The 18584-nt window shown below is 38.4% G+C and overlaps 1 protein-coding gene across 5 annotated transcripts in view; it reads left to right on the top strand.

The window, feature by feature from the left end:
• The first annotated feature begins 349 nt into the window (after positions 1–349).
• wscd2 (WSC domain containing 2) overlaps positions 350–18584 on the top strand; it is a 67094-nt gene continuing 48859 nt past the window's right edge. For 2 of the 5 annotated variants that reach the window (XM_058774901.1, XM_058774898.1), the window contains exon 1: positions 4976–5484. The gene's annotated coding sequence lies outside the window, so the exon portion shown is untranslated. Of the gene's footprint in view, positions 464–4975; positions 5485–18584 lie in introns of those variants that run through there. The other 3 variants (XM_058774902.1, XM_058774899.1, XM_058774900.1) reach the window with 3 other exon arrangements.

Genomic DNA, 18584 nt, shown 5'->3' with positions numbered 1-18584 from the left:
GTTTTGAGAACAGTAAAAGCTTTTTTACTGTATAATCGCAATGTTATATTGAATCACATTTAATAAAAAGCTGATAAAAGCAAATATACCCCCACTTTATTGGTATTTAAATAGTATGTTTATGTTGAACTTTATTCTTGAACAGATGGCCCTATATTAAGTGTACCCCGGAGTAACTTAAAAGAGACAAATAAAAATGGCCCCCCTTTAAATTTTGAACTTTTTCCGATCCGGGAACAATGGTAATTCCTGTGACAATTTATTTTGTATTACTGGATTACGCTTTGTTGCGAGTAAAATTAATCTTGTTAAACTCAGGTTCGTCAGCAGAGGGCATTCACGCTTTACTCTATGCATCAGTAGTTGAATAACAAGGAAATAGTATTGGGAACGTGATGAGTTTCGTGGTACACGCAACAGACGCTCCTTGATTTACCTGTGTTTTTCGTATCTGTTTTAACAGGTAAGCTGATAATTATTACTCTAAAGGAACACAGTATACTGTTGGGTATTACTAGAGTCGTAATTAAACCGTGATTAAGAGTGCCGTACATAAAATGGCGGATGAGAGTGTTATCAATTCCAAGAACTTTCAGCACGATCATACATATAGTGGAGATAAGAATGCAAAATGAGGAATGAGGATGAATTAAATATATGTGTACGAACATTGATTAGTCGTGTGTAGTGACATGCAGCCTGAATTAAGAAAGCATATGTGTCTATGATAACACGTTAACATGATAAAACTTCATTTAGCGTCACTCTGTCAGCCATTACATTTGAAAGAACATTCAGTTAATAAGAATTCCAGTCAGATTCAGTGGTAAAATGTTTTTATTAATCATTTTGTCATATTGTTATGTAAAACATAGTAACGTGTCCGGTTAAGATGTAGTTCATGAAATAAAGTCAGTTCTTTCGCATATTTCATAGAGGATTAAAACTGATTAAAACGAGTCTTAATACAGCTTCATAATTATCAATGCTGGAGTAATATGGTTATAAAATAATGAATCATCCTCATGGTTACGTTTATAGAGTTTGCATTACTCACTTGTATTCATGTTAAAGTGGGTTTGTGATGTTTAAATGTTATTTGTCATACTTTTTCTTTATGCTGTGTGCGAGTGGGCACAGAACACATTCGGATCTATTTGGTGGTGATGTTTATGAGTTTAGAGCAGATATTTCTTGAGAATTGAGTGTGGTTTAAAGAGTAATGTGTCCAGTGTCAGGTATCTGCATTAAACATTTGCACTATAAGACATGTTATTGTTTATGATTATCTGTTAAGGTGTCTGACACGAACAAGGAAATAGTATTTAGTACGTGATGAGCTTCGTGGTACACGCAACAGACGCTCCTTGATTTACCTGTGTTTTTCTTATCTGTTTTAACAGAAAATAAATGTGTTGCCATAAGAACGGACGTCGAATCCTTCTTGAAAGTGTAACACAAGCAGTATATAAAAAGTGTTTCTGTTGCTCATGAAAACATTTGTGAAACGTCTGTGCGTTTGACAATATATTGCATGTTATTCACTTCATCTGTGATAAGAGCATGCAAACACCGCGAGAACATCACTACCGAGAGCAGAAAGTGTCCAAAGGCTTGTTTGAGATGCGCCTCGCCTCTCCTGAAATGTAGGCGAGAGGCGGCTGCAGTGAGGGAGGAGTGAAATAAGCGCAGTCAAGACGGACAGTTCTGACCTCTCGAAGTGGAACAGATACCTACGAGATCAAAGGCAGATATTGTGTTATTCTCACTCATATGCTGTGCTGCTGATAAACATGATATCATTTCAGTTCTGTTGCTTTTATATGAACATAAATATGATGAACAAGACACTCAAAGTGCTTGCTATTTAATTCCATACAAAAGGCGTATTTATCATCCAATTTTATTTTAATTCAAACATGTATTTTAGATTTTTATAGAAAATATGACAACAATCACATATCTCACACAGAGATCGCACTGTCATAGTGTTTGGGAATATTCATGCACAATTTAAATACATAATAGCATGAAATCAGATTAAAAAAAATAAAACATTTTAGAAGAGAATGCAGCATCACGGTTGTCTGAACCAATGAGCGTTAAGCTGTGTCGTCAGTCAGTCGTTTCCCATCATGCTTTTGATCAGCCGCCGATCGGTCTGCGCAGTGCTGCATGAAGTCGAACGCACCTTAGGTCATCGACTTGTGGCGACGCGAAATCACTAGCCAGGTTTCAATAAACTGGCAGCATCCGTTGGATGTCTGCGCCGAGAAAAAAGACAAAGTTGAGAAAAATGTAACTTTTATTAAAGCGGATAAACTTGACTTACCAACAACCGTAACATTAGACAAAGGCGCTCAAGTCATTCAGCTTTTTTTTAATCGTGCTTGACCAAGTTCATCTTTAAAGTAAAGTATTTTCCGATTTATAGACTAAATCTCGGCATGTCTGTCTCTCAATATTCACAACCCCCAAAGTTAAGTGCTCCATGTATAGACAGAGCTGGGTTACTTAGGCCTAAATTGTAATCCGTTACTGATTCCATTACAAGACAAACATTTTATTTAGTAACACAATCCATTACACTACACATTTCAGGTAATATAATTGGACTGCTTTATGTATTATTATTATTAGCTACTTTAGACCTAATTTATCACATTGATTTAAATTGGATAATCTAGTAGGCCTACCACACTGATATAATAATATACAAAGATTAAGAAAATATATTCCATTCGTTGTTATTAACAACTTAAAGTGCATTAAATATTACATTACATCAAGATTTCCCAAACTGGGGTTTGTAAAGGTAGGAATTACACAAGATTCAGTCTGGATCCAACCCTTAAAAAGGTCTGAGATGACTGAACACCTGAGAAGAGATGATACCGACCCCTCAGAGGACCCCCAGATGATGCCAACCCTGAAACAACATACAAAACTACCAAATCTTGCTGTAAGTTTGATCGCAACATATAATCATTGCTGTTAACCCTCTACGGTACGGCCTCATGTGATTCTATTACGGTACATTGTTGCCTTGAGGCAACATGAAGTTTTTTGTAATTTCCTAAAATGCATTTGATGATATATATAATGTAAAGTTTTTGAAAATAGTTCTTTACTTAATAATGAAGGTGACTCAGATTTTTTTGTAGGCAATTATATGGATGAAAATTGATGATAAATGCACTTTTCATTGGAGAAAATATGGAGTCATGTGACATGTGCACATGTCCTGACATTGGAAGCAAAATGGACCCCTGTGGGTCATGTGACCACTTTTTTTTTTGCATTTTCATTGGTTAGTGTTTGAGTTCTACTACCCTGAGATAGCATTTATCAATTTCTCATTTTATTAAAAAACCCTAAAATAAAGTATGTTGCCTGGAGGCAACACAGCACCATAGAGGGTTAATAGTGGGTTCAACTAGATAGGCTAAAAAAAAAAGCATTAAAATGCAAGGACACCTACATCATCGCATCTTGTGTGCCACATATAAGGCTGCCTGAAGCAACTCTAAAATTCAAATGATTGATTTATTTTATGAATGAAATGATTTATTTTAATTTGACATTTTTATGATTTCATTGATGATTAACATTTCATTAAACTCACAAATCCCCTGCAGTATAGTTACTGTGGCAGAAACAAAGACACAAATAGAGAAAAATTAGTGTAGCTGCTGTTCCAACCAAGCAGAGATGATGTGTTCAACCCAAGCAAAAGAATGATAATGTGCGTTTGATCACATATAACTGAAGTACAAATTTCTGAGATGCACTCTTAAAAGTAAATGTGCTTAAAAGGTTCTTCACAGCGATGCCATAGAAGAACCATTTTTTGGTTCCACAAAGAACCATTCAGTCAAAAGTTCTTTAAAGAACCTTTTCTTTCTTACCTTTTTATAATCTGTAGAACCTTCTTTCACCACAAAGAAACTTTTGTCAAACAGAAAGGTTCTTCAGATGTTAAAGGTTCTTTATGGAACCATTTAGACAAAAAGGTTCTTCTATGGCATCATGAAGCACCTTTAATTTTATGTGAATGCTTCACTAAAGAGATGTGTCTTTAGTCTAGATTTAAACAGAAAGAGTGTGTCTGAACCCTGAACGTTATCAGGAAGGCTATTCCCGAGTTTGGGAGCCAAATGCGCAAAAAACTCTACCTCCTTTAGTGGACTTGGGTATTATCAGAAGTCCAGAGTTTTGCGACCTTAGGGAGCGTGATGGATTGATAGAAGACTAGTTAGGTACGCAGGTGCAAAACCATTTAGGGCTGTATAAGTAAGTAGTAATATTTTGTAACTGATACAGAACTTAATAGGTAGCCAGTGTAGAGACTGTAAAATTGGGGTAATATGATCATATTTTCTTGACCTGGTAAGGACTCTAGCCGCTGCATTTTGCACCATCTATAGCTTGTTTATTGAAGATGCAGGACAACCAGCTAGCAGTGCATTACAATATCCAGTCTAGAGGTCATGAATGCATGAATTAGCTTTTCTGCATCAGAAACAGGTAACATGTTCTGTAGCTTGGTAGTGTTTAGATGGAAGAATGCTGTTTTTGTAACATGGGAAATATGATTTTTAAAAGACAAGTTGCTGTCACACCCATATTTTTGACTGCAGAGGAAGTAACAGTATATCCGTCTAGATGTACTATAATGCAGCACTGAGCCGTAACTTTGTCTAAAAATTGTTGTTAAATTAATGTGATGGATTTTTTTATATAAAACCAAAAATAGATTGCCTTCCTGGCTCCTCATCTTAGGCCACTGATTTGTGGCCAAAAAAAAAAAGTATTTTTAATTTCGTGCCACAGTGTTCTTGAGAGCAGAATGTTCTGTTCGAGCAGTCGCGTTTATTCATATCATCTCGGTTTATTTATTTAATAATTTGTGTCGTGCTGTGTCTGTGTAGAACTCTAGGCAGTGCTGTTGGGCTGTGCGGAGCGCGATCTGACGCGCGGCTGCTGCTGTTGCTGTGAACCGCAGGGATGTGAGATGTGAGACGCGCGCCGGATACGCGAGGAGAGAAGAGACAAACAGGTCTCTTGACAACGTTATAAAAAAACAGGACGCCTCCTCTCTGACCTGATTCACCGCCTGTGAAGAAGAGGAGGCTAGTAGCAGGTACTATGCGGCCGCGCTTTGCGTGCGCGCTTGCGGCTCTGAGCGCGCGACGATGTAAAAGGTAGCGCGTGCGGATTCTGCGGCAGCTGTGATCGGGAATAACTGGGATAGGAAAACTCAGCGAGGCATGGAAAAGCACGCTGATCACTGAGCAAATAATCAACCAGACAGTCATTCGCAGACGTGTTCATTGTGCGCGCCCCCAGGCGCTCCGTTCTTCGATCGATTACCACAGAAGAGACACACAGAGCATTTGAATGCGAACGGGTGCGTGCGGTGCAAGTGATTCCGTAGTTTCTGCCCTGCTCCGTTCAACGCTGCTGAGAAGACCTTACAGCCAGGTAAGCCGTCAATATACAAGTTTATCATGCCGCCAGACGTTTTAGCAGCGAAGTGAATTGGAGTCAGCCTCTGCGGAGTTCATGTGTCTGCTATGTTGCACCGGTAACTTATGCGTCTGGTTTTTGATTTGCAGAGAAAATCGCAGTTCAGCATAAAACCAAAAAAATTGCAAGAGTACATATTTTAGATAGCCTACTGTAAATTGTAACAAGTTCTTCATTTTACCACCCTTTGCTTTACTAGAGTTGTTACAACTGTATGCATAATATTTATACAAAAATTAAAAATAAAATAAAATAAAATTAGATTGTTTTAGATGGAGTATCGCAAGTCACACTGCAGGACACTGCTGTAACTGACATGTTGTCTCAACTACCCAGATGTTATAACCATCTAGCCTGTTAGATTTGTATTACTTTTTGTTTTGTTTTTGTTTTTGTTTTTTAACAAAGCAAATGGAATAAAAATAATTCCATAGTGTTTTTTTTTTTTTTTTTAACATATACATACACTGCATACAAATAATAAATTTGTTTAGACGTTGTCAAGCCATTAAAACCTTTCTGCTGTAAATTAAGTGAAGTTATTGGTGATACTTTACAATAAGATCCTATTAGTTAACGTACTGTACTATTAAGTTGCATTAATCAGCAGTGAGCATTACATTTGTTACAGTATTTATTACTCTTTGTTAATGTTAGTTTGCCTAACTAATGTTAGCATATTGACCCATGAAACCATTTCAAAGAACTGGTATATAATGGCATTTTCAAAACATTAGCATATACTGTAATCACTTAACAGCCCCAGTATTGCAGTGTTTGCATCTAACATTTGACATTATCATATTAAGGGGGATAATGGTGTCAGATAAACTCACAAGCTTGGTGAATCAACTGATTAATTTTTTTAAGTAGCCTATTTTGAAGATGATGATTTTTTTTAAAAAATGTTGTTCCAAACAGGGTCCCCAATCTAGATCTAACATATTATATTATTTAATTTAAAAATATGGCATAGGCTGGGTTAACTATATATGACCATGTTCACCAACTATCAGCATATATCGGAAGCTTAGAGATATTTTATGTAAATTTATGTTTCAAAGGAAAACTACATGTCCTTTGTTCTGTGTCCTTTGAACTGTCTGAAACTCTACCCATAACTCAAATGCACTGTTGTGGTTATATAAAAGCGTTGATTCATAATGACATAATATAAGTCTTTGTTGCTGTAACAGGATCGGTGTTTTGACAGCAGTTCTGCTTTGCATGATCTCCGGTGCTTGTGTTGAAGAAATTCCTTCATCATCAGGGACTCTAAGGAAGGAGTTGGACTCTTTGTGTCTCATGACCCTAATATCGGTGTTAAATATTCTCAAGAGCCAGTTTTGCACATCAAACAGAACTTCCAAACGGGGAGAGTTCTCAACTACAAAAGCAATTGGATCCTTTCCCATTTACGAGCGTCTGAATGTCTTGCGTGTGTCTGTAACTAATTTGAGAGCGGTTGTGTAGAGCTTGACTTGTAACAAGGTTTAATAACTCGCTACTGTCTCTGCAAATTGGCAGCACAGTGAGTGTTTTATGATTCTCTTCATTCTGTCGCTGAGATGCAGTTGCTATAGTGAGTGGCCTTCATAGCCTCCAACCATCCACATATTCCCAGATTCTGTGAGAACACTGATTTATCATTTATTTTTTCTGAAATGTAAGATGGTTCAGCCTCTCTGGCTACTTCTTACTCCACTTCTTCCAAGTGCCCTTTAAGTGCTAAAACACATCTGTAATTTAATCAAACTCCTTCTGCTAAGGTGTCATTTCTGGAATGCATTTTCTATTCAGACTATTTTTTAAAGAGATCATTTTCATGCTTTAAAGGAGTGCCAAACCAAACCAGCAAAGATAAAACGCAGAGAAGTAATGAAGCCGACATGAACCTTCAAACAGCTGGGGGCGATTTTAGTTTGCATAAGAGGACAAACACGTCAGTGCCTTACATGAGCATGTTCCCTGTGAATTTCAATATTGTTCTGGAATATTACAATTTCCATAATAGATTAGTAGATTACAATTTCGTATATTATTTTTTTACATAACTGACCAGCTGCAAGGCTGTGTCGTGTTAATCTGTTGTGTTCGTCATAGATTCAGTGCTCCGGGCTGTTATTTTTTATTTGATCAGTGGGGTGTGAGATTAATTAGTTTGTGTGTCTGGGAGGTATGAAACTCCTCTGATCAGAGGCTGTGTTCCACGTGACTTGTTATCGGACACAAAGCGCCAGATTTACAGAGCCTTTAGGACATTTCAATGACTAGATCAGTGATGTACTCTAAGACTTTCTGTCATAAACATAGGTGCTCTGTTTTCATTCCATTTAATACTATTTGCTTCCATTTAAAATCTGCATATTTACAAGAATGTGTATAAGTCAAAAATGACTATTACAATACTTGTTTTCCCCCCTCAGGATTTCAGTATTTCATATTAGAATTAATCTTAAAAATATTTGTCTGTTATTTACATTTCATACTTTTACAAAATTTAGATAGACATGCAGTCTCACTTCATGTTTAAATACTTGTCAGCTTTTGTCTCAGCCTCAGGTACACTCAATTAATCAAGGCCACTTAATTAATTTAAAGCAGTCAATTAGAATTCAGACTTTGATCACTAATCAACCCTCTGAGCCTCTGCATTTGTGGGTTACACTTGGTACCTTCATGGTCTAAAGTGACCAAAGCCTTGAAATATAACACTATTTTGTTCAAGAATATTTTTTGATTATTATTATTTTGGGGGGATTTTATGATACTTCACAATATTCATATCAATATTATTAGCTTTTTTCTTTTTTTTTTTGAATTTTTTTCGGATTTTGTGTATTTTTGACCATGTTACCTTTTATTTTCCAACCCTTTAACATGTCCAAATCAGGTCCATGTTTTATGTATTTATTTATTTTTGCGTGTTCACATAACTAATATGACAAAAGTTACCAAGTCTCATCTCATTCTGATGAAACAAACAAAAAAAAAATTTATAAAAATCAAAATGTGTTGTTTTTCAGTCAGACGTGACCAAAGAGGCAGAGAGGGTTAAATATGACGCTGCAACATTTTACTTTGATTTGTGATCAACTGCTGTTGCTCTTTTTGGAGATTTTTGCCTGTTCAGCACTGAACCACTATTCAGAAAATGAATTATTCAGTTCTACTCAGAAATCAATTGGTAAATCTGGCCTGAAAGTGTCAAATCTCTGCTGTTGCACAGATAAGTAAGGAAATAAACCAGAGTTCGACCATCCGGTAGAGGAAATCAATCTACTTTTTCCTGGGGGTTGTAATTGCTGAGTGCACATTGGATGTCATATTGAACTTTAGCCATGTTTGTCTGTAGCCAAATGTGGAACAGAACGAGCTACAACTTCATAATGTGTCTCTGCAAGATCTGGGACAAACAGAATTCAAGGCCCATTTTTCTTTTTTATTGTTTTTAAATTGGGCTGTTATTTACCATAATTTACAGTACCAGTTGGACAGATTATAAATAGTGGTATTCTGTGTGTAGATTTCAATATGTTTTGTCTAAAACGCCAAAATTTCAAGTTGCCATCCCTCCTAAAGAAATTGAAGTAATAAAGCTACAGGACTGACAAAAGCGTTTTTGAGTCTGTTTACACCTGTATTTGGCACTGGCCACTTGTAATTGTGTTGCCCAGACTGATGTTAATAGTACTGTAGGTACTGTATAGTAGGGCTACACTCCCATTCGGTTCCTAATAGAGTTTGCTTTCCAACAGAAAGTCTCTGGACAAAATTAGATAATAAAAGAGAATATATATTGTTTTCCCCTGAGCTCTGTGATGCTTCACATGTTTTTCCTTGATTTATCTTTTATGGCTTTTATTGCACTGTGTTCATCACTTTACTCTTAATTTCCTGTTATCAGTGTGCAGAATGTACTGTATGAGTTGAAGACTCATCGTCTGTTGCTGAACTCTTTTCTTGACCTTGGCAGAATTGAAGTTGATTGCATTGCTTCAGATCTGTCTCTTGGCCTGCATACAAATGTGCATGTCCTGAAGATTTTTCATGAGATTTTCTTGCTTGTGATAGTGAAACATATGGTCTATTCCAAAACTTCCCTCACAGCCTTTTTGCTATTGAATTATATAGTTTTGTTATTTATTAAATATATTTATTATTTCATTAAGCTTGTTACAATGCATTTTAAAATAGTCTTTATCCATGAAAGACACTGCTTTGGGATTTGGCCAAAAATTAGGTCTCTTAGGCATCATAAATAAGTAGTGCATATGATGCTTTTGGAACCAAGCTTGAATTGTTGGCTGCATGTTTGACTACATAGATATTAACTTCAAATATTGTATTTCATGTATCTTCAAAGATTAAGGGAAGGGCAGTGCAAGCTTTTAAATTTTTTTTTTTTTTTGTCTGTTGTATGAAAGCTTTCTGCGTAACATCTTCCTTTGATCATCCCCGTCCTCTGCTTGACCAGTCGCTGACTCTCAGCATCAGTGTGAGATGAAATCGTTCTGAGGAAAATCACACTAAGCTCTTCGAGTTGCAGTAAGTAATGTTTGCATTTAAGATGCCTGGGCAGTTGGAGGACGTGCAGTCATGCCAGCATAAGCGTAAATCTGTTGCTAATTCTTGGCTCAGAAAATGGGTTTTAGCTAAAAAATTCAGCAGCTTTATCCTTCGCTCAATGAAAGGCTGGAACTTTTAGTACTGATTGAGGTACCTGGGTATTCAGAAACTCCAGAAAGTCTGTTAATTTTTCCAATGTAAAATACTATTTCCTACTCAAGCTTGAGATGCAGAGACAGATATAAGCAAGCTATTTGTAGGTTGAATGCCTCAAGAAGCATAAAAACTGTGGTACTATCAAAACTTTGCTTGTTTTGTTTGCTTGCGCATCCTGACCAGCCCAGCATAGCAACATCGGCTCAACCAACGGTGTGAGTTTGGGGCGGGGCTATCAGTTTGCTTGACCAATGGTAGGACGGGGAAGTGTTTGGGAAACCTGTTTGAAAACAATCACTCTTTCGCAATTGATGCTAGTAATGTGGAAATCACACTCTTCACCATAACTATAGATGTTCACCGCACTAAACATGCTGTACTCAGTTATTCTAAAGCCTTATATCAACAAACATAAGACTTCATCAATCATATAAGAGATCATATTTCCTCCATATCTTTCGTCATCCATGGAGAAAGGATAATCTATTGAGCTTTTTTTTGATCTGTTACAAGGAAAGCCTGAAGAATGGGTTGACTCCAGAGCAGCCGTATACATCTCAGCCAGATTTTCAGCTTAGTCCCGGATTATCAGCAACACTGGGCTTTTTCAGTAAATAATACTCAAGTAATCGCTGTTTGGACAGGTGGTGGGATATGAGAGTACAGAGCAATATTTCTTTCTTTCTTTTTTTTTTTTTTTTTGTGTTGGCATCCTCAAAAAATGTTGATTTTGGTTTCATAAATGTATGCAGATATTTAAAATGATAAAACTCCATTAAATTATTAGATAACTGACAGTTGTCCCTGCCTACCAATTTCTTGCATGGTTGTGCTTGTTTCATGTCTCTCATAGTACACATTGGTCTCTTGTCACATATTAAAATAATTTGAGTTTAAATGAACATTAAGTGCATCAGGTCCTGATATAGGTTTATTTTTTATAGTCATGATGGGCTGACTATGTTATACTTTACATAATTTAAATTTACCTCATGCATAACTGTTTTATGAATCAATCACTTGGCAATCTGGCCAGTTATTCTAATGATTTGCCTCTGTTTAAAAATACAACATTTAAAAAGCCTGGTCAGATGTTTTCAAATCCCAAGTGATTGATACATAAGAACTTCTATGTGCCCATTGGAATTAACTACAGGGTGCAGTGTGTGTGTGTGTGTTTTCTTGTGAAGGTGTGAACAGGGAGTGTTTGAAAGCTGGCCTCCAGATGCTTCTAAGTTTTGTCAACTTTTCACAGCTCTAAGCCATGACTAATTTTATTTTACAGCATGGATGATGAACCGTAGGTCAGTTGATTAATGACCATGTTATGGATGCACTCTGTGGGGGTACTTAGGATCTGGCCTTTTAAGATCATAATGGAGGATGGATTGTCACAGTGGAGGTGAAGTGAAACTGAGTAAAAGGCCACATAAAGATCTAGGGGTGGCCAGTATAACCAAAATATTTTTAGTCATTTTTTATGAAACTATAAGCACCGATACAGAATGGCTGAGCACCTATGGGAAAAACTCGAGAGATTCTCTATTCACTATCCTGTTGGACGAAACCGATCTGGCAAACTATTCAGTGCATATTTGTTTTTGCACTCTGGAGAGCGTCAAAAGGTTTCTTTTTACATCGTGTTTTTTTTGTAGCATTGAGCAATGTACCCAATCACAGACATATCTGCTGATTTCTTAAATGCCAATCAGAGGCGTTTATGTTAGAATCCACTCATCGCTCAAGTTTTTGTCCATTGCTGAATTTTGCAGCTCGCGAATCCTCTCATTACGTTTTGTTCTAATGAGAGGATTCACGAGCTTGCAAAATTCAGCAATGGACAAAAACTTGAGCGGTCTAGGAAGATCTAGGAATGAGGACAGCTTTTTAGTGATTATAAAGGGAGTGCTCTTTGTGTACTTTCTAGGCTGTATATAATCCATTCAGAATTTGTATAAAACTTCTGTTTTTCGGCCACATACACACTGCAAAATTTTGGGAATGACACCTGCATATTAATGGGGGATTCACACTTGAAAGAACAATGGATGGGACAAAAGTATATGGGAAAATGTATGTGCATTGAGGCTAGAGCACACTATAAAGCACCCTCAGTATTTAATTCTGGATAAAACTGTGTTTGTGCAGTTTTCATTGTCAGTAGCTCATGTGTAGGAGTTTTATGTGGCAGTAGGGTATGCTTTAAAGTCGGAACAATGAGCAGGATATTTGTTAATTTACTCGGTGATGTTAGAGTAAACATTAATGCAGACGGGCTTCATTGAATACTCCTTTCATCTGATGATTTCATCTTGTGTGTTGATTATTTGGTTTTTAGTGCAAATCTCGGGATTCATTAGCTCTGCTAAGTAATAAACAATGTGATATGCTGCCAGCCAATGTTAACTGTATTTTAATCAAACTACAAAACATTATTTACCCAGTTTGCATCTGTGAGACGTGTGTTACACATTACAAGGTCAGTATTTATAACTGTTGAATGTTGACTACTTGACTCTTGGTAATGTATTTTGCAGTCCATGTGTTTCTGTTCATGATCTTAATTCTTAATGCATCATTCATTCATTCATTCATTCATTAATTCTTCATATAGTCCAAAATAGAATAAATGAGACCCTGTAAAGATCTAGGTGTGGGCATTGTGATCAAAACACTATGTTTTCAGTAATTTTATTTGAATGCAATGGTATATATGACTACTTAGTTAATATAGTGATTTACAGAAGACAAAACAAGCTAGCCTATGTATTGTGGTTCATAAAGTTTAAAGTGGAATTAATGGGACCTTGGCCAGGCTAATTATAGACTTTTTGACTTTATCGCACATAACCAAGATAAAGAGGCTGGCTGCTGACAGTTAGAGATTTATAATGGTGCACTAATGGTGTCGTGGCCATTATTCAAGGTCAGTCTTTTGGTCTGCTCTTCATGATGGAGACCTGACTAATGCAGACAGCTTCCACAGTCTTCTTACAGTATGTCTCAAGGGGCCTTGAACACTTCGTAATGATCTGCAATGGTCCATGTGGTTTAGCAAATGGAGGAGAAAGTGTCATTTTTCCATCGAGAGTTTGGAGAACTTTTGCAGAAAGCAGTAGAGCTCTTGTCTAAGAAGACAGCCAGTATGAAGCAACATAAAAAGCTATAGAAATTCTGTTTTGTGTGAGAACTGAATTTTTCAATTTTAACAATTTTCACTGGATTTCTACATGTATGACTCTAGAGTCTGTCCTTATCTACCATGAGAGCCAGTCATGATTTTTTTGTTAATTCATGAATTTGATTAAATGAAATCTGTTGATTCATTCACTAATTCAGTTGTAACCCATTTCATCAGATATCCTTCACAGCAGTAAAGCAGCCGTCTCACCCTCTTTTTCAGTCTCTTTATTGAAGGTAGACCATTTTCTGAGTCTGACCCGGGATAATGAAGAACTGATTGTGTGCGAGAGACACAGAGGACCCTGAGAAAGATGCCCCTGAAAGGAAAAGAGAAAGCGAATAATAGGGACTTAAAAGTGGTCTTGAGATAACATTCAGTACATGTCTGTAGGCTTGCAGCAAGCAATAATTACCCACTGGGAATGGCAGACCTGTGCTTGTTCGATGGTGAACTCTTCCGTCAGCCTTAAAGGACGGCCTTTGTGGGTGTGTGTGAACCTGAGAGGGTGGCCGAACACAGGGCCACCACACTTTGGGGTCCTGCCAATGTTCACTCCCACCTTCAATCTAATCAGGATGTTGGATGCAGTTACCAGCCACAGTGGCAGCAATGAGATATCAGCTTTCACCGATGGAATGGAGTAGAACAGAATGGAAATGAATGGAAGTAAATGGCTAGGAATGGCACTCTGTATAATGGAATGAAATAGAATACATAATGGGTAACAATAGAATGCTGTGGAGGGAATAGAAGGAAATAAATGAGACAGGAAGGACGGTAAGATCCGCTTGTGCTGTAATGCACACACAGCTCTCACGATCAGTGGAATTAAGCCGTATTATGCTTAATTCCTTAAAATTAATTCCTATTCTGGAGTAATTAATGCACTCTGAGAGAGATGATCAGTGGGACTGAGCAGGAAAGATAAACAGACTGCTGCTGTTTTTACCGTACCGAAAGTCTTTTTTTCCGTATGCTGTGTCTGTTTTATTAATGCACTCCCCTGGTAATCACCTGCTAATGGAGCAGGATCAAATCCAAACCATAACAACCAGGAACACTGAAAATAATCAACCCTGTTAGCTGAATGTAATTTAGACTGAGGATAAAAGCACTATTGAGGGGTCACTCTTAATGTGGACTGCACAAAACACTTTATGAGTGAGTTGGAAAACGTGAACCGTTCAGTGCATTTTTGCTTTGTAAATGTTTCAGTAATTTGCATACATAAGCAAGAACGCTTTGACTTGTTTTGCTGACCTAACATGAATTCTGCTTCTGTACACTACAGATTCACTTTTGTTTTGAAATACTGTCAACAAGAGGTTGTAAGCTTGTCTTTTAACTCAGCTTCCCTGAAGATCTGTGATTTATGTGATCTCTTTTCATGTTTGCTGAAGGTGGTGGCTGTAGTAAGATATCTGAGATTATTTAGCTGTGAGTCCTCACCTTACAAGTCATTGATAAACTTTGAAGTCTGTAACAATGCTCTTTTTTTTTCTTTTTTTGTCATCAACTTTTTATTCATTTCTACGCACTACATCACAACATCCATTCAAAACAAACAAAACAAAAAAACAGACATACAATCAACACTTCAAAAGTCCAGTCAAAAAGCAGAGAGAGAGGGAGAAAAAAAAAAAAGTCATTCCTTCATACTGTCACATCTACGCTGGAGCAAGGAGAATGCAGGAGTCGAGGAGCACAATCAAACCTTCTTTTAATGAAGCTCAAACACAGGGAAACCTAGAGTACGGGGGAAAGACAAACAATACCGGACATCAGACACAGGGAAACATTAGGCTTAAGAACACTGGAAATTAATCAAAGAGAACAGAATCAGGTGAGGAGAAAATCAAACACAGATGGAGACTAATGAACTAATAAAGACAGGAACAGGAAGGACCAAATATGGGCATGGGGAACAAGACACACGTGACAGATCGCCCCCCTCCCGGTAGGCACGTCCTGCGCCGTAACAGTTCTACCGGGGAGGGGGGCAGGCGCCCTGGAGGCCGGTGCAGGGCAGGAACAGGGAGGAGCTTAGGAAGGCCTCCAGGGTGGGTCAGGGGAATCGGACCCCCCCCAGAAATTTTCCAGGAGGAAACTATGGAGTCTGGTGGGCGCTCAGGTTGAGCGGGCTCTGGTGGGTGCTCAGGAAGTGCGGACACTTGGGGGTGCTCTGAAAGCGTGGGGCTGGACGGGACCAGCGGAGACGATGGAGGGCTGGACGGGACTGGCCCTGGAGAGCCGGGCTTTGGAGGGCGCTTGTGAGGAGCGGGTTTTGGAGGGCACTCGGGAGGCGCAGGCACAGCATAGTGCTTACGAGGGGCTGGCCTGGGGGGAGTTGCGACCGGCAGGCTTGCCACATGAACCGCCGGCGGGCTTGCTTTGGCCACGAATGGCGGTGGGCTTGTGTGGGCCACAGACGGCGGTGTGAATTTCCCCGCGGACGGCAGGCTTAGGATAACCGCGGACAGCGGCGTTGAGTTCCCCGCGGACGACGTGCATGTGTTGGCCGCGGATGGCGGTGTGAATTTCCCCGTGGACGGTGGGCTTGGGAGAGCCGCGGATAGCGGCGTTGAGTTCCCCATGGACGGCAGGCTTGACTGAGCTGAGAACGGTGGCGGGCTTGCGTTGGCTGCGGAAGGCGGTGGGCTTGAGTGTACTGCAGCTGACGGGCTGGACGGTGTGCTGGTTCTGGCTCGGGCCCAGACACTTGGGAGGTCCATGGGGCAATGGTAATTGGTAATTAAAATCCGTACGCTTTGAGAGCAGAACGTAATTGAAGAAAGACTAAATATGTGGATGCTGATAAACAAAATTTAGATCTTAATGTCTGAAATGAACAGAGGCCCTGATTATCATATATATCACCGCACATGTTTACGCCTAAAGATGACCAAGAGGGTTGGACAAATGGATGATTTCCGCATACAAAATTAAAATTGTGCCATAAAGGTGTACTGTTACAAAATTTGATGGGTCCTCCTATCAGATGTTCAGATTTTAATAGGATTTGCCACAACTGGACCAAATTTAAAATGATCACCTTTTTTCCCTGTGCCAGTAAATAATGGGGCAGTCATGGCAGGGATCGTGTGTGTGTGTGTATATATATACTTGGATGGGTTCCAAGTATGGGACACCATACTTGGCCACCATACTTGGCCACACGTCACGTCCTTTCCTCCTTTCCTTAACATATCTTGGAGTCTATTTGGTTTAACCATGTCAGCTTCAATCACTCTCCATGAAACTTTCGATTGAGGATCAACCCTCAACCCTCAATAAAAAGCCTTAAGTTGGAATGACCAATAATAGAATTCAAAATTTGGTACAGCCAGTCCCCCTGCGCGTATAGGATGTTGTATTGTGGTAAGTTTGATTCTGGGGCGTTTATCATTCCAGATAAATTGAGAAAGTATGGAGTTGATCTCCTTAAAGTAACCTGGAGGGGGAGAAAGTGGTAGCATATAGAAAAGAAAATTAAACTGAAGTAACAAATTCATCTTAACTGTGGAGATTATTCCTTGAAGAGAGACTTTAAGATTCTTCCATCTTTGAATGTCATTTTTGACCTTAACTAGAATACTATTAAAATTGTCTCTGGCAATCTTATGAATGTTTTTATATATGGTAATGCCCAAATAGATGAAAGATTCCTTAATAGGGATAAATGAGGGAATAGAAGAATTAACCTTAACATTGTTAATTGGCATTAAAAGCAGATTTGCTCCAATTTATTTTGTATCCTGATAAGCTACTAAAATGATCAAAATCCTTAATTATACTAGAGACTGAAACATCAAAGTGGTCTAAATATAGAATAATATCATCAGCGTACAATGAAATACTATTATTATGATCATGAATCTTAATCGATACTTCAGATTTCGTGATGGCTTGTGCTAAGGGTTCAAGAGATAAGCAAAACAATAAGGGGGAAAGCGGACATCCCTGCCTCGTTCCTCGCTGTAAAGGGAACGGGAAGGAAATAATATTACCAGTCAAGACTGATGCTGCAGGTGAGTGGTATAATGTCTTAATCATAGAAATGAAATGTTCACCGAAGCCGAAACATTGCAGAACTGCCCACATATAGTTCCACTCTAGCCTGTCAAAGGCTAAAGAAGCATAAAACCGGTTTGGTCCTCCTTGATCAAACTATGAATTACCTTCTCCATATGAGAAGCAAAAACTTTAGCATAGATTTTTAGATCACATGGGATAAGTGATATCGGTCTGTAGCTGGAACAATCTAATGGATCTTTCCCTTTTTTAAGAAGTAATGATATCAATGATGTTTTTTGATCTCTATGAAATACACCATGCTCAATTGCAAAATTAAATTAATTAAGCATAAGTGTCCCTACCAAATCCCAAATTTCCAAATATAATTCAAGGGGGAGACCATCTTTTGGCTCACATTTAACAAAAACCCACCAATTCACTCAACAATCTCAACAAATTAGAATACTTGATAAGACCAATAAAAAAAAAAAAAACATTTTTAGTGAATTGTTCGCCTTCTGGAAAGTATGTTAATTTACTGTATATGTACTCAATACTTGGTAGGGGCTCATTTTGCTTTAATTACTGCCTCAATTCGGTGTGGCATGGAGGTGATCAGTTTGTGGCACTGCTGAGGTGGTATGGAAGCCCAGGTTTCTTTGACAGTGGCCTTCAGCTCATCTGCATTTTTTGGTCTCTTGTTTCTCATTTTCCTCTTGATAATACGCCATAGCTTCTCTATGGGGTTCAGGTCTGGTGAGTTTGCTGGCCAGTCAAGCACACCAACACCATGGTCATTTAACCAACTTTTGGTGCTTTTGGCAGTGTGGGCAGGTGGCAAATCCTGCTGGAAAATGAAATCAGCATCTTCAAAAAGCTGGTCAGCAGAAGGAAGCATGAAGTACTCCAAAATTTCTTGGTAAACGGGTGCAGTGACTTTGGTTTTCAAAAAACACAATGGACCAACACCAGCAGATGACATTGCACCCCAAGTCATCACAGACTGTGGAAACTTAACAGTGGACTTCAAGCAACTTGGGCTATGAGCTTCTCCACCCTTCCTCCAGACTCTAGGACCTTGGTTTCCAAATGAAATACAAAACTTGCTCTCATCTGAAAAGAGGACTTTGGA

The sequence above is a fragment of the Onychostoma macrolepis genome, chromosome 05 (assembly GCF_012432095.1).
Source record: "Onychostoma macrolepis isolate SWU-2019 chromosome 05, ASM1243209v1, whole genome shotgun sequence".
Lineage (NCBI taxonomy): Eukaryota > Metazoa > Chordata > Actinopteri > Cypriniformes > Cyprinidae > Onychostoma > Onychostoma macrolepis.
The sequence above is the reverse complement of the archived record's forward strand: the minus strand, read 5'-3'. Positions and strand labels throughout refer to the sequence as shown.